Genomic DNA, 15,398 nt, shown 5'->3' on the forward strand with positions numbered 1-15,398 from the left:
TATGCAGGATTTCCGGTGTATAGTGCTACCCATATATTATCTTATACCGGGCCTCTTGTGTCTGCGAAGCCTTTGCCACCTTAGGGATTTCCCTCCACAAGCGGGACCAGTCCACCGGTTCCAGCTCCCTCCCTAATACCCGCTCCCATCTTGTCATGAAGGGCCATCGTTCGTGAGGAGTAGCTTCTTCCAAGATCTTATGCAGGTTGCCAATTAAACCTTTAGACCCATTGTTTGTGAGTAGGAATTTCTCGAGGGAAGTGACCTCTCTTGTTGCCGCCTGTTTGTTTGGGGGATGGAGCAGCCAATGGTGCAATTGAGCATACCTGAGCGCCTCTCGCTCGCTGACCCCAAAGGCCTCCTTACAGTCACCAAATGACAGGATTTCCCCATTCCGAAACATGTCACACATTCGCCTACCTCCCCCCCTCGTCCCATTGCGTAAATGCTCCCTTTTCGGTTCCGGGGGTGAAGTCAGCATTGTTGAATATCGGCGTGAAAGGGGACGGAAGGGACGTAATCCCCTTTTTCTTAACCAGCCGGTCCCAGTTGGATGCCATTAAGCCCATAATAGAGCTCTCATGCATATGCTTAGGACGAAGGTCCCTCCTCAGCCATAAACCCCCGCCAGGTCATATTTGGTCACAGCCCTATCCAGGTCTACCCAGAATGGTCCCTCACCTTCCCGCAACCACTCTCTAATTATTCAGAGCTGGGTTGCTTCATAATATTGCCCAAATTTAGGAAGAGCCAGTCCCCCTCTCCCCCCCGGAGGACTCTAGCAGGCACTTGCTGAGTCTAGCTCACCTTCCTTCCTAGATGAACTCCTTTGTTAAGCATCGGATCTTCCTAAAAAATTTCTCCGGGACCATCTGCGGGATGGCTTGAAACAAAGAAAGCAAACGTGGTAATATAACCATCTTGATCGCAGCCAAACGCCCTAGCCAAGAGATATGTAATGACCTCTAGCTCCTGAGGTCCTTTTTAATCCGGTCTAGGAGAGGAAGATAATTTGCTGCGTACTAGCCTCTGAGAGTAGGGGTAACCCGGACTCCTAAATATTTAATTCCCCCGGGGGACCAGATAAATTGGGTATCCCGTTTCAATCTATCGCTCAAGGCCCCACCCAGGGACAAACCCATAAACGCTGATTTCCCCAAGTTGATGCGTAGTCCCGAGGCCTCCCCAAATTTTTCCAGCACCTTCTTGCTAGCCTCGATGGAGTCTACTGGGTTGGTTATGGAGAGAAGCATATCCTCAGCAAATACTGTGACTTAATGTGATTTTCCCCCGAACGGAATCCCCTGAATCCCCTCTTCATCCCGTATCAATTGCAGGAGTGGCTCCAAATATATGGCATAGAGCAGAGGGGACAGGGGACAACCCGGTTTTGTACCCCTATTTATGCGAAAGGTGCGCGAGAGGGTCCCATTCACCATAATTCGAGTTTTTTGGTTCTTGATAATTGACCTTCGCTATTTGTAAAAAGATTCCCTCCCAGATACGACCACTCAACGCGGTTGAAAGCCTTCTCAGCATCTAAAGAGAGTAGGACCGCGGGAGTGTTCGTTTTCTGTGTTTTTTACACTAAATGTGCTATACGCCGTAGATTATCAGCCGTCTGCCTGCCGTGGATAAACCCTGATTCGTCCCAGTGGATTAATTCCGGGAGCAATCCCTCCAATCTGATGGCCAAAATCTTAGTGTAGATATTATATCAATGCTATCGGACTATATGTGGACCGTTCCAGGGGATCCTTATGGGGTTTCAAGATCAGGGACATTTTAGCTTCCTCCATAGGTGGAGTGATGCTTCCGGTGTCCTTAAACGTATTGAATAAGGTGGTCAATTGCAGAACAAGAAAAGCAGAGAATGTTTTATAAAACGTGGCTGTGTAGCCGTCGGGGCCTGGGGCCTTACCACGGGGAGATTTAATATCACCTTTCTCACCTCGTCCTCTTAAATCTCTTGGCTTATGCACCCCTGGGACTCCTCATTGATTTTGCGCAAATTAACTTTCCCTAGCAGGTCTTCCTGAACTCGAGGGGCAGGGTGCTGTGTTGTGTAGAGTGTCTCGTAGTAGGCTACGAGGAGTTCCTGAATGTCCTCATTGCGCATTAACCTTTCTCCCGCTTCTGACCTAAGGGCTCCTATCGCCTTCTTCGCTGCCTCCCCACTCAAGAGTCTGGCCAATAAGGCATCAGATGTATTGGCTTTGGCATAGTATCGTTGTCGAACAAACAACAAGGCCCCCCTCGGCTTTTTTCGTTTGAAGGATTCGGAGTTGCCCCTCCGCTCGCCTATAGTCTCTCAGAGGCTCTAGACGGTGCCGCCTCTACTCTTAGTCGGGTGGCCTCGACTTCGCCCTCCAGTTGTCTCTCTAATTCCCTCATCTGCCTATCCCGATTGGCCTTGGCCGCAATAAGTTCGCCTCTGATAGAGGCCTTAAACGCGTCCCATCTTATCCCCTCAGATGTATCCCTTTTTCTATTTTCTTCCATGAATTTCTCCATTTTACCCTCTATTTCCTCCCTGAGGACCGGATCTCTCATGAGGGCCGCCGGGTATGTCAAGCTCCAAATCCCCCTCCTCCTCTCTCCTAATTCTGAGCGCATAGTAAGAATTTTATGATCTGCTATACCAAGGGGACCCACCTCTACTTCCTTGACCTGCCCCAAGAGGGTCGCTGAAACCCAGATGTAATCTATCCTAGATTCGGTGCCATGCACTCCTGAGAAAAACGTATAACCTGCCTCATCCCCCCCGTGCCTCCCGCCACACGTCCCTCAGGCCCAACCCCACCATTCTCTCTCGCACATCCGCCGAGATGCCTCTCACCATGCCCGCTCCCCTCTCCCCTGATCTGTCCCGAGCCCCGTCCCAAGCTAAATTAAAGTCCCCCATGATCACCATAGGACCCCCTTGCCACTTCACCTAAAATTTCAAGGAATTGCTTCAAAAACTTTTCCTGTCCTGTGTTTGGAGCATATATAACCGCGATGGTGCAAATCGTCCCCAAGTATGTCCCACGCGCAATGAGGTATCTGCCCCCCCGCCCCCTTGTCCCGGACTATGCACTCCTCTCCTCTCTGCACCGAATTCTTAAGTGCTAAGGCCACTCCTGCCGTTTTGTTGACCGCTGAGGCCTAGAAAATTTGGTCAAAGCCCCTAATTCTCAACCTCTTTTGGTCTTTATATAGCAGAGGCGTTTCCTCCAGACCCAATATGTCCGGCCCCTCCTTCTTCGTAAAACTCTCCAGCTTTTTTCTACTCAGGGGGGGAGTTGAGCCCCTGCACATTATGGGTCATCCATTTGAATTGACTAGATCCCAGCTAGACCTCTTATTGCCACCCATTTCTAGGGCCGCTCCAATGTGAGGCTTTCCCCCTTCGGCCTCTTGCCCCCTGTGTCTCCCGCCTGTCAGAAAAACTCCCTGCTCTGCCTCTTCTGAGCCATAATGCTGTCCTTCCTGTGCTCTGGAGTTCCTCGCCCGTGTTCCTCCCTCATCCCCCAACTCTTCCCTCGCCCCCCTTTACCCAACTGGGGAGAACCCTCCCAGACCCCCCTAAATTAATCACTTCCCTTACCACCTCCAAGATGTTTGCTCCTTGTTGCTCCTTGCCTTAACAATAGCTTCGAGGCCCACCACCCCTTTTATACCGAGCTTTACCTTCAGGGGGACGACCTGCTGGCAGTGTCACCCCCTCCATTCTGTTGTTCCCTCCTCTCTGCCCTCTCAGGGGGTCTCACAAAAGTAGGTTTCCTCCTTTTTTTTTTTCTCCCACCGTAGACCAAGCCCAGGCCCTAGATTTGTGTGCGTGATCGGTCCCCTGCGACGTCTCCGACGACCTCCTTGTCTCATCTTGGTCTAGCTCCAGATGAAGCAGGTCTGCTCCTTCCTGCAGCAATGTTATCCTTTTTTGGCCGCCATGCCATTCAAAGAGGAGGCCGAAGGGAAAGGTCCATTTATACTTGATCCCCTTAGCTTTTAAGAAGGTCAGGATAGGGTTCATTTGCCGTCTCTTCACCAAAGTGCTGCTGGCCAAGTCCTGATAGAACTCTATTGTATGGCCGTCATGGATTAGGGGTTCCTTCTGCCTGGCAGCTCTCAGAACTGCCTCTTCTTGTGCATACCTGGCGAATGCCGCTAATACATCCCTTGGTCTAGCCTTAGCTCGACTGTTGGGACGGCCCACCCTGTGGACTCTGTCCAACTCCACTGATTCTGGGGAAGATTCATTCAGTAGCTTCGCAAATATGTCCTGCAATGTCTCCTTTAAAACCTTATCGTGGGCTGCCTCTGGTAGCGATTTCACCTGAATATTGACCCTCCTTGACCTATTTTCCAAGTCCTCCGTCCTCTGCTCCAGATTTCTTGTTGCCGTGTTAATTCTTTCAATCGCCTCGCTATTCTCCGTGACCTTTTTGTCCACCTCTTGCAGGCCTCTTTCTAAGGTGTCCATTCTTTCCCCTAGGTGGCCCCCCTCCTGCTTCATTTCCGCCACCACCAGATTAATATCCGATCTAAGCAGCTGAATTTGGTCTTGGAACATTTTGACCAGGTTGTTCTGGCGTGTTAAGATTTCAATGTGGAGGTCCTGTCGTGACATCGGGGCCTGCATGGCATACCCCCCGAGGGGGCCCAAGTTCCCGCTCTTCTCCTGGGGATCTGTCTGCTCGTCGCCTTCCTCTCTTTGCTCCCACAAGGTTGTCAGGGTGCCTAGGGTCTGTTTGTGAAAGACCACACTTGGGCTGTTTATTTTTATTCTTTGAGGACATGGTCCACTGTAGGGCGGGGGCTCCTCTTTAATTAGGACTACCTGTAGTACCGCGCTTCCCGCCCTGCCACCTCCCACCCCCGGGGCCTCTCCTCCCCGGTGTCCTCCACTCTGCTTGCAGTCACACAGCTTTAAATCTTGACTTGCTTCTGCTCCCAGCTGCACCCCGAACCCACCGCCCGACTCTTATCCGCGGCTATGACCCTCTCTGCTAGGGTAACTTTCCTCTCCTAATTCGCCACTCACCGGGGGATTCGCAATGCCAGGCAGAGGGGAAGCAGGGCCCCGGTATCTTCCACTCCTGTAGCCCGCCTCCCTAAATGCAGAGCCCCCCGTTGCCATGCCGCCCAGTTGTAGCCCAAAAGACAGTCCAGGACCAGTCTGTGAGTTATGATCAAAGGAGAACCAGCTTTGTTTATAATCGCAGGCACTGAAGTTCCAAACACAGAGCTGGTAATTGTGAGCACAGTTAACACTCACTGCTCCACCAAGGTTTCCCGTGACTTCCAGAGTGTGGGGTGGTGAGCTCGCACACACCGAGCTACTCAGCCCCAGATGCGGGCTGGCACCGCGGGGCCCACCCCCAGTCCCTGACTCTCCTGCACTCCTGCTCCACACAGAGTACATTTTCTGCCGCAGATCCACTCTCCGGTGTGCTGCCAAATCTCACTGCGGGCAACCGGGGGACACCACCCGTGCCAGGGACCCACTCCGAGGAGTCCCCTCCAGAGGGCTGCGTTGTCCTTGAGGGTGGCTAAAGCCACCGGCTTCCCCCGTTCGCTTCTCTCTCCCGGGCCTGCCGCAAAACCCGCGGTGCGCTCTTGCTCCTCCTGCTCAGGTGTTGGGGGGCCGCGGTCCTCCACCTCATTCCCGTCCGTCTCCCGAACGGGCTCCGCACCCCCCATGGGCACCGTTGTCAACGGGGGACCCCCCGCTCAGGTGAATCCCTTCTTCCCGAGTTCTCAGCCCAAGCACTCCGCTGGCAAACTGGGCCCCTCCGTGGGGGCGGCCGCGTTTCTACATCGGCGCCAGCCCCTGGTGAGCTCCTCCACTCGCACACTCTCCCCAGTTCTGGTGGTTGTGGTCCGGCACGTTTCCATGGACCCGCCGAATCACAGGCAGGGTCCACCCGCTGTGCACTACCAGGGAGCCGCTGGCAGCCCCGGGCTCCCCCCGTTCAAGCAGGCCCCTTCTGTCGCTGCTTTCAGCCCAGGGGCTTTCCTGATCCCGGCGCGGGCTGCTCTCCTCCCGGACGCCCGATGGCTGTCTTCTCCTGTCAAGCGCAGAGACCCTGCCAACGCGGATTATTTTGCGAGGTGGTGGGAACGCTTATCTCATCTGAATGCTTCGGAGCGCTTTGGCACGTCTATCTCCTGTTGGCGGCCATCTTGAAGTCTATTGTCTTGTTTTTAATGTAATTTACTGTGCGGTGCTTTGGCGAAAACACTATACAAATACCAATAAAATACAAATAAAAAATACAAAAATGAAGACATGAAGTGTAACTCGCGGGGCGGCGGGGGGGGCACGCCAGAGTGCGCCATTGTGTTAACCCTTGCTGGTGATTCGAGAAAGCAGATGCTGAAGAGGTGATGCATTGGAAAGCATGGAAGGGGTGTGGGGGTTAAGGAACTGAGGGAGGCAGTAGGAAGAACAAGGGTGCAAAAGGAAAGGAGAACATATGGGGAAGTCTATGGCAGTCAGTCAGAGGTGTGATCAGGAGAAGAGTGTGGTAGCCAGGAGGAGTAGGTAAGATCATGGATGCAGGATGAGGTGACTTCATCTGAAGGAATTGGTCAGTCATGAGGGGGCAGGAGGTGATACCATCGGGGGCCGAAAGTGATATGGAAGAGGTGAAAACAGGTGGTGAGAGTGATACAGATGAGGTGTTAGCCTGCAATTAGAGGCATCAGGAGAAAGGTTCGGGAAACCTTAAAGCATGCAACTCCCAGATAATCTGCAAAGGGGTGGAGAAATCTCTCTGGAACGTAAGGCTAGGGAAGGGCATTTAAATCCCTGTGATTCTGGAGAGTTGGGGAGGACATTGTGGGATTCTCCTGGGGGAGAGAAAATACCTGGTTTAAAACCAAGGCGAAGAACCATCCTGACCATTTTGTTGGAAAGAATACCCTTTTCACTTTGATTTGTAATTCTGTCTTAAATAAAAGTTGAATTTGAGCATTTGGTCTTGGCGTACTTCTTGGTCCCAGGCGAACCCTGTGACAGTACTTATTCTGATTTCTGGCATAATGGGGAAAGGAAAAGTGATACATAGAGCACTCTTTTTTTTTTTTAAAAGTTTTTTTTTTTACACTTGATTTAATTGTTTAAAACAATTTTTACAAGATGAGTTCCCTTAAATAACAAGAAGAGATAAAACCAGAAAATCCTATTTGATTCTCAATCAAAGTCTCTTTTGAATGCAACATTCTTGGTGTCTCCAACAAGACCAAACGGTGTGAGCAGCGTGGGCGTTTGCTGTCCCTTTTCTATTGAATAATTAAACCAATATCTCGAAAAAAAACCACCACTGCGATGACCCAAGTCGTCTTTTCTCCACTGATTAGTCGACACCACCATTCATCTTCATCGAAAGAATGTAAATTTCTGAACAAGGGCCCGAGATGTAATGTGCGAGAAGCCAACGCCCCTGGACAATTCATCAGCAGATGTTTAATAGTTTCCACCTCTTCCCGGAGCTGACAGAATCTGCAAAATGTTTCTTCTGACTGTTTCCATCTTGACAAAAACTTCCTTCGTATGTATGATGTTCAACCGAATTCTCAGAAAACACTCTCGAACTTTCTTGTCAGGACATTTTGACAAATAAGGTTTTAGAGAGTTGACTTTCGGCCAGATCAAAGGTAAATCATGTATCAGTTTCGTAGCCGAAGCCTTGTCCAGCGTATCGATCCAGTCTCTTTCCATAATACGCTGTTTTACCTTTACAGGATTGATAATGAGTTCCTCGCTGGAACTACCCGCCCAGTGTAGCAAAGTTTGTATCCTTAGTGACCAATCCGACAACATTTTGCACGATCCTGACATTATTTCCTGATGTATTTCCTTCAGGATCAGCGGCGGAGAGGGTAACAAAGTTTTGCGGTAAAGCATAATTTCATTTCGGGCCACAATAGAACTGAAAGATTGAAGCGACAGCTCCCTCCTTATAAGTACAATTGGAAGAGACTGTGGGAGATTGAGGACCTTTTTCCAATAAAGTCCCTCTACTCTTGCCCAGAAGTTCGTTGGTATGTTTGGCAGTGCTTCAGCTCCATAAGTCAGGCTGGGTACTACCTTCGTTCTATAGAAGGTCAGTACTGGTAATAGTGTGAAGCGCCCAAATTTATTCGCCACTGCACACGACTGAGCTATGAGGAGACGAGCTTTCTTCATTATGTTTTCCTGCATTGGGACTTCTTTAATACTTTTATTTTAGATGATGCCAAGATACTTGAAATTGGTTACACTTTCAAGCTGTTTATTATCCACTGACCAGACAAATTTCTCCACGTCCCGGGGCGTCTTTCCAAAAGTCATTACTTTGGTTTTATCAAGATTCATCTGGAGCTGATTTTCTTTGAGGTATGCATTAAGGTTGTTGATCTGCCTCTGTAGGCCTATAGGGGTGAGGTCCATGAGGATAATGTCGTGTGCATAAAGCAGCCTTGATATTTTACTTGTTCCCAATGTCGGGGGGAATGAGCGGACTCTATCCTCATAGTCCTTGTAGTCCGCTATATAGGCGTTGTACAATGCCGGGGCCAGTGGGCATCCTTGTTTAACCCCTCTCTGTCTTGATCCAAGAAGAAAGCCGACCCAAGTTATTTAAGCGCACACACATTGAGGTTTCTGAATAGAGGGCCGTTATTGGATCCAAGATCTCAGAAGGACAGGCGTGGTGGTGTAATTTGGCCCACAGTAGCGTTCTATCTACTCTGTCAAAGGCCTGTACCAGATCAATAAATGCCATGTATATTTTAGGTCGGCCCTCTAATACCTTTGCTTTCAGTGTGCTCATTGCCAGGATATTTGCAGTCGTCGCAATGTTTTTCACAAAGCCCCCTGTAGTGGATCAAACAGGGCTGATGTAGATATCCAGGATTGTAGATTGTCTAAGACCAATGCCCCAAAAAGGTTTCCTATTGTGTCCAATAATGCTATGGGGGCGATAGTTCGAAGGATTGTCTTTTGAGCCCTTTTTAAAAATTGGCACCACAATTGCCTTCTTCCACGACGGTGGAATCTCTGAGAGCTTGACACAGATCGTGAATACCTCTTTGATGAAGACGGATCAAGATTCCAGATTTTTTTTTTCAGGTCAAAATTTGTAATGCCATCAGGGCCGCTGCTCTAGAACCATTAAGCTTTTTGATTTTCCATTGGATCGTCTCAAGATCAGTTGGAATAGCCCAGGAGCTCTTTCGTTTGGTTGTCTGAGGATTTTTAGATGAAGCTAGGTCACCATAAAGATCATTGAAATGAGATACCCATGTTTGGTCACTTATTGAATTTTGCAAAGCTTGGTTCAGCACTTTCGAATCCCCCTTAATTAGGGACCAAAAGTCCCGCGCATTCTTTCCACAAATGGTGCGTAGCATGGTCTCAGCATCTTCTTGAGCATGCAGGAATTTAGATGTCCTTAGCCAAGATTTATAGTTATTAACCGCCAAAATTGCTTCTTCTTTTTTTCTGTATAGACTTAGAAGTTGCCGCTGCCCGTTTCAATTTTCTCACCCATTTTCTACGTTCAACTAGCTGTGCGTTGAATACATACTTGGGTGGGATTGCAGACGACGACTTCTTTCCCTTCGTGGAGGCAAATATTGAGAGGACTGGAACATAGTCTGCCGATACATAGACCCCGGTTAGTTTCTTACTTTGTTCCTCCACGTACAACCGTGTCAGCTGAACAATTGCTGTTTCAGGCAGCCTCAACCTTGTACCACTTTGGTTGACTTCCAGGTTAGAAGTTGTGTAACGAGCTTCAAGTCTTGGTGAGGACCAGGTAAAGCTCAAAATATTATGGTCACTGAAATGGGTCCTAATCACCTCAAACGATTCCTTTATTGTTAAAAAGCTATGTGAGACCTGAATATAGTCGATGATAGCAGTTTGATTTTTTTCGCTCCCATGTGGGGGATATGGTCTTCTTTAGGAACTGGTCGCTGGAGGAGATTATGTATATCTCTCGACTTTATTAAATTTGTCCATCACCGGGCTCTCCCCACCGGAAAGTTTAGGCCTTTAGTTAGATCGATATTCAAATCTCCCACCAGAATGATATTACTGGAGTTGCTCGCTGTTAAGTGATCATCAATTATAGTCTCCATTTGTATCATATAATGATCACTGGTCACCCATTTCGGGTTCCAGTATGTATTCACCAGCAGTATCTCAACCTAAGAGTCATTTCCCCTGCAATTTAGGGTGGGGCCCCATGCGATGGTTATTGCAAGTATAAACTCTGTTGCTTTGAGCACCTTTATCAGGTAGAGACCACTTCCCGATCTAATGGCAATGATAAGTCCTGATCTGGGTCTACCCTTATTTTCTTTACGTGCCGGCAAATGTATCAGTTGGTAGCCATCTAACGTGGGTTTCTCCCTCAGCCATCTTTCTTGTAGGCACCACACATCGAAGCTTGTAAGGTCAACATCTGACTTGACAGTCAGGTGCTTAAAACCCCTGGTGTTCCACGAGCCTAGCTTTAAAGAAGCAGGATCACGTACCATACTCGTCTTATCATCCTCAAAGAAGTCTGTAATTAGTCCTTGTGATGGCTACTTTCTTCTTTGTTGTCCCCTACTGACTTCAAGCCTGTCTCCTTTTTGGTCAAAAAGATTTTTGGTCTGTCTTTCAGCAAGGGTTGACCTACGTGACCTTAGATCATCCTGTGATTGTTCCACTAGTTGAAAAATTCGACGAGTAGATGGTACAAGATTAATTTCTGCATCCTTTGCAGTCTCTTTTCTGCCTCTTCCAGGGGCTATTTGCTGAGTGCTGCTTTTATGTGGGGGTATAAACTCCTTCTTACCAGTACCAATTAAGCCTCCCTCTTCATTACGCGATTCATGCCTTCTTCTCCTTTGGTAGTCAGGCCTCTGGCGTCCATAGTCTTGCCCCTTAAACATGGGGCTTATCAGATTCAGAGGCGGCAGCTCTTGCGGTGATTTTTCCGTGATGATTCCTTCCGCAACATGAGATAATTCAAATCCCAGTTTGAATATTTTTCCCTTGCCCTCCAAATCTGCTGTTGGATGTAGTTTGAATCTATGTTGAGATGAGAGCTGTCCTTTCTTCCGTCGGGGTTTGGCTCTAAGATGTTGCTTTCTTTTGTAATATTAATTTGCGAAAGGTGGATCTTGTTGAATAGTTTCGCTAAGGCCCTGCGATTCAGGGTCCAGCTATCATGCTTTTCTTGAACCCTTTGGAGTTTGAAAGTTCTGGTGGTATTTTCTTTTTTTCCATGAGCCAAAGAATCCTTCCGCAGCTGTCCCCCGTCAAGGCTCCTCCATCATTTCTCCTATGATCGTGGACTCTAGGTTTGTAATGCACTTTTTGTCCAACAGGGGAGGCTCTTAAAGCCTTTGTTCTCTCCTTTCGATCTCGTTCTTCGTTCGATACCCGACCTCTTGTTTCTTGTAAGGCACTTGTATTATCACTATAGTGCTTTTTCCTATTATTTTGTCGGGGGGGTTTGCCAGTCTTCCTAGACTTGTAGGGGTCTTTCTCCTTACTATGTCTCTGACCCTCAGAGGCGCAAATGCTACTCTGGCTTGCATTTCTCTTATTCTGGGCCAGTGGCGTAATGGATGGCGAATCCAGGAGCAGAGCTTTTGTTTTTGGTTCTTCCAAGGCTCTGTTTTCTCGTGTCTCCGGATTCTTTCTTTTTTGCTGGTTGGAGGACTGAAGCTCTGACTCATCCTCTTCCACAGTATATGTGCTTAGATCGATTAAATCAATTGAGTCCAATTCGCTCGAACACTCCATGCTGGAGGACTCCACCAGAATTTTGTCAATTGACTTTAATTTAAATACTTTTCTGTTTTGTACTGGCGAAGAGTCATTTACCGACTTTTAAAGCTCTCCTGTATTGTCCTGGTGCTGGTTTTGCTACTCTTTGGGCCTTTTTTCTTCTTTGAGCCGGTTGAGAGGATCCTTTGTGCTGAAAGATTTCAAAGGTCGATGGGACCTTAATTGCGGCGAAATTGATTCCTTTCACTGCAGGTTGAATCTGTCCGTCATCCGGGAGATTAAAAGCCACCGCGCCATTTTTCTTGCCGGAGGAAACCTTCGCCTGTGGCTCAATAAGGCCCACCCCGGCTTTTGATGGCGGCTGTATGGTAGAATTGGCAATTGAAACCGTCGGTCCTGCAGGATTGGAAAGTCGTTCCCCTCCAAGTGAGAGATTACCAATCTTGTCTATTTTTGGGTCTGTTTTTAATAGATTATCATCCGATGTTGAGTTTCCTGGCAACTTGAAGAGACCATTTTTGAGGCCGCAGAGCTGGCGGTCAGGTCCCCGCCCCCAGGCAGAGATCTCATGTCTCTTGTAGAGTCTTGTGTTTCGTGGCAACAAATCCGTTGAGCAGATACGAATCCTTCCAGATAGTTAAGTTTAGTGTGCATGAAAGCTATCAAGGTGTTTTGATCTTTAAGCGTCTCATGGATAGATTCGTACAGCTTCCCAAACGGAGCCAAAGCAATTGTGACTGTAGACAGAATAGTCGTGGGATCCAGCTTTTTTGCAGGTGTTTCCGGCATCGGTTTGGAGGTAAGTTCACTCTTCCGTCTTGGAAGCAAAGGAGATTTCAAATGATGATCCATCCCTATACATTTGTCTATGGAAATTCCATCCCCAGGCTTTGTAGTTCCACTGGGGGAGTTAGTGTCTCGTGCACACTGGGAGTGGTTCAATTTAGATGAAGAGACTGCACCCTCTTCGAAAGCCAGTGGTAAAACGAGCGGCCCCCCTCCTCTCGCGCGAACCCCGCGTGTCCTTATTCTGCTCCTCCATGGGTTGCCAAGGGGAATCCTGGAAGTCTTCAACCTGGACGATATCTTTTTCCCCGCAAACCACTTCGGGGATTGCTCTAGCCTCTGAAGGATTTCTCATATCTACAGGGCCTATCCGACCTTCGACTTCGGGTCCAACCGCGTCTTCTCGCCCTGATAGAGATTTGCCGGAAGGATCTTTTACAGGCCCTGAGAACAGGCTTAAAGGGGCCTTCTTGTTAATCTGTTCTTCCGCATGAGACATAGGTTTTAGCGGTAAAATTAGATTTGATAAGTGTAGAGCGGTGTCCTCCACTATAGCCAGCAACTTAGCATCAGAGAAGTCCTGCTGACCACGACCTTCGCGACGCGTTTTTATTTTTCCAAAAAAGTCTTTGAGAGAGGTCATAGAAATTACGGGATTCTGCTGCTGTAGTCTTTTCCCTCCCGCTCCCCCTCTTTTGTAAGGTGCTTTTAATCGAGCTGGTCTTTTGGAGAGCATTTTCTGGGCGCTCCCCTGGGTCTTCGGTAGGGAAGAGGACTCCCTGCTCCCTTTTTCAAGTGAAACATCCGGAGGTTGAATGGTAGCAAATGGAGAAATGACAGGGGCCTCAATACTTGGCTTGTAAGGCACTGACGGGCTTTGGGTCGGAGTCGGTAAATCGTCTTGTTGCATTCTTGGGGAGCCGACGGGCCTGTCCTCTCCTTGCAGCGAGAATGCACTTACACCTTTGGCTGGCCCCTCTCTCTCCAGCGTAATACATTGTTCCGAACTTGAACCGGCAGGGCTTGCAGAAGGGCCGGATGGAAACGTGGGAGGGGGGTCCCCTCGTTTCCCGGCAGTGTTTTCAGGTCATCCAGCTCCCCCACCGTGTGAATCATAATGTTGATTTGTTCCCCACCATTTGCTGGCCCGAAGAGTTCCCCATCCCCCCAGTTCAGCCCAACAAGGGCTTTCTTCAACTAGCCCCCTCTCTATGACGAGCGGGCTAGGATGAGACCCAATCCCTGCAGGGGTGGGTTTCCGACAAAGAAACTGCATCCATATCATGGATCGCTTGGAGTTGCCCGCTTCCCGTGAATGCAGCTGGAAATAAAGTTTCGGGAGGGTGCATTTCACTAATCGTGTTAGAGTCAAAAGCCCCCTTGCCCATGGTGATCTTTTTCTCCCCAGACTTTCCACTCAGTTCAATAGGAGGAAAGTTAAAAACACTTTCTGTTTGCTGTGATGGCTTATCCGTGCTGATGTGCAAAGCTGTCGAGCAGAACTTTTTATGCAAGTCAGACGGAGGACTCCGCTCAGTTACCTGCTCGAGTGTCTCCGAAGAAGTTGACAGGCTATTTGGAAGCCCTGGGCACCGCAGCTTTGCACTTCGTAGATTTCTCGGTTCTGACTCGTTCGCTGAAGGTTTCCTTTTGACACTAGCCGCCTGCTCAACCATGGTGGACGGGGTCTTCGGAGCAGTCACTCGATTTATTCGTACTGTTTTTGTTGCTGAAGGTGAGCTGTAGCCCGGCCCCCTGCCGCCTCCCCGCGGACTGCTGACTGCCCTTGTCAGTCCCTTGTCAGTCCCTTGGCGGTCCGCTTCGCGGAGGGGAATGTTTTTGTAGTAGAGGCTTCCCGGGCACACGTCTCTCAGCACACACCTCAAAGAAAAAAAAGTGAAGAAACACTGCGCTCTCGACTAGCGCTCGCTGCTAACACTGCTGACTGCCCTCGTCAGTCCCGTCTAGAGCACTCTATTGAAGGATTTGGTAATACAGCCCACCCAGTCTGCCTTTTTTGTATGCGAGTCTCCACGGTGTGTCATATGCCAATCTTGCTGGATGTGGCCTGTTGTGGGCCCTATTATGGTTGCGCCATATGCTCCTTGTCTGCAGCAGCTCTGCAGACAGTGAATGGTGGGCTAGCTCGTGTGTGTGTGTGTGTGTGTGTGTGTCTGTCTGTCTGTCTGTCTGTCTGTCCCTCTGTTGTGGTGTTTGGATATATGTATGTTGTATCTGTTGATATGTGTTCTCACTGTATATCGGAGTTCGGGATGTGGATGACCTGCGAGGAGCCAGGCTGTCCCTATGTGGTGGAGCTTATACAGACAACCTTGGGTATCTGTACATACATATATATTATTGCTCCTTCACCTCTGTCCATGGATACCTTTCTCTACCCTCCTGGTCCCCCCACAACCCTTGCACCTGCTTCCATTTAGACTGGAGGCACTTGTATTATTCAGAAAGTCAGGCTGCGACAAAGAAATGCGGTGTTTTGCAGTTTGTGAACTAGGCACCAGTTTACAATTACATTTTCTGGATCTTGTTGGAAACAGTGGGTGTGTACATGTTCGGTGCCTCTGACTTTAAACTGCATTCTGAGCTTTCACCACATCGCTGATCCCTGACTCCCTCTTCTCCAGGCATTTGAAAGGCCCGGCTGAAACACGTTGTGTTCAAGACCTAGATGCTCTTTAGCTCCCCAGAAGCAATATCTGAAAAGCTCAGGGCTTCATTTTCACCAATCTTCGTATCGATTCTAGAGTGCTTAACCATGCGTTTAGCTAGAGCGGAAATCCTAGAACGAGTACTTTGCATCTCTGTTTATTCGATGTTTGAGACCGTGTTTTGT

The 15,398-nt window shown here is 48.8% G+C and overlaps 1 protein-coding gene across 4 annotated transcripts in view; it reads left to right on the forward strand.

Moving 5' to 3' along the window:
* The window catches only part of EEA1 (early endosome antigen 1), a 1,786,886-nt gene that overhangs the window by 223,890 nt on the left and 1,547,598 nt on the right, over window positions 1-15,398 (forward strand). The window lies entirely within an intron of this gene.

Source organism: Ambystoma mexicanum, chromosome 12 (assembly GCF_040938575.1).
Source record: "Ambystoma mexicanum isolate Mex_15411 chromosome 12, UKY_AmexF1_1, whole genome shotgun sequence".
Lineage (NCBI taxonomy): Eukaryota > Metazoa > Chordata > Amphibia > Caudata > Ambystomatidae > Ambystoma > Ambystoma mexicanum.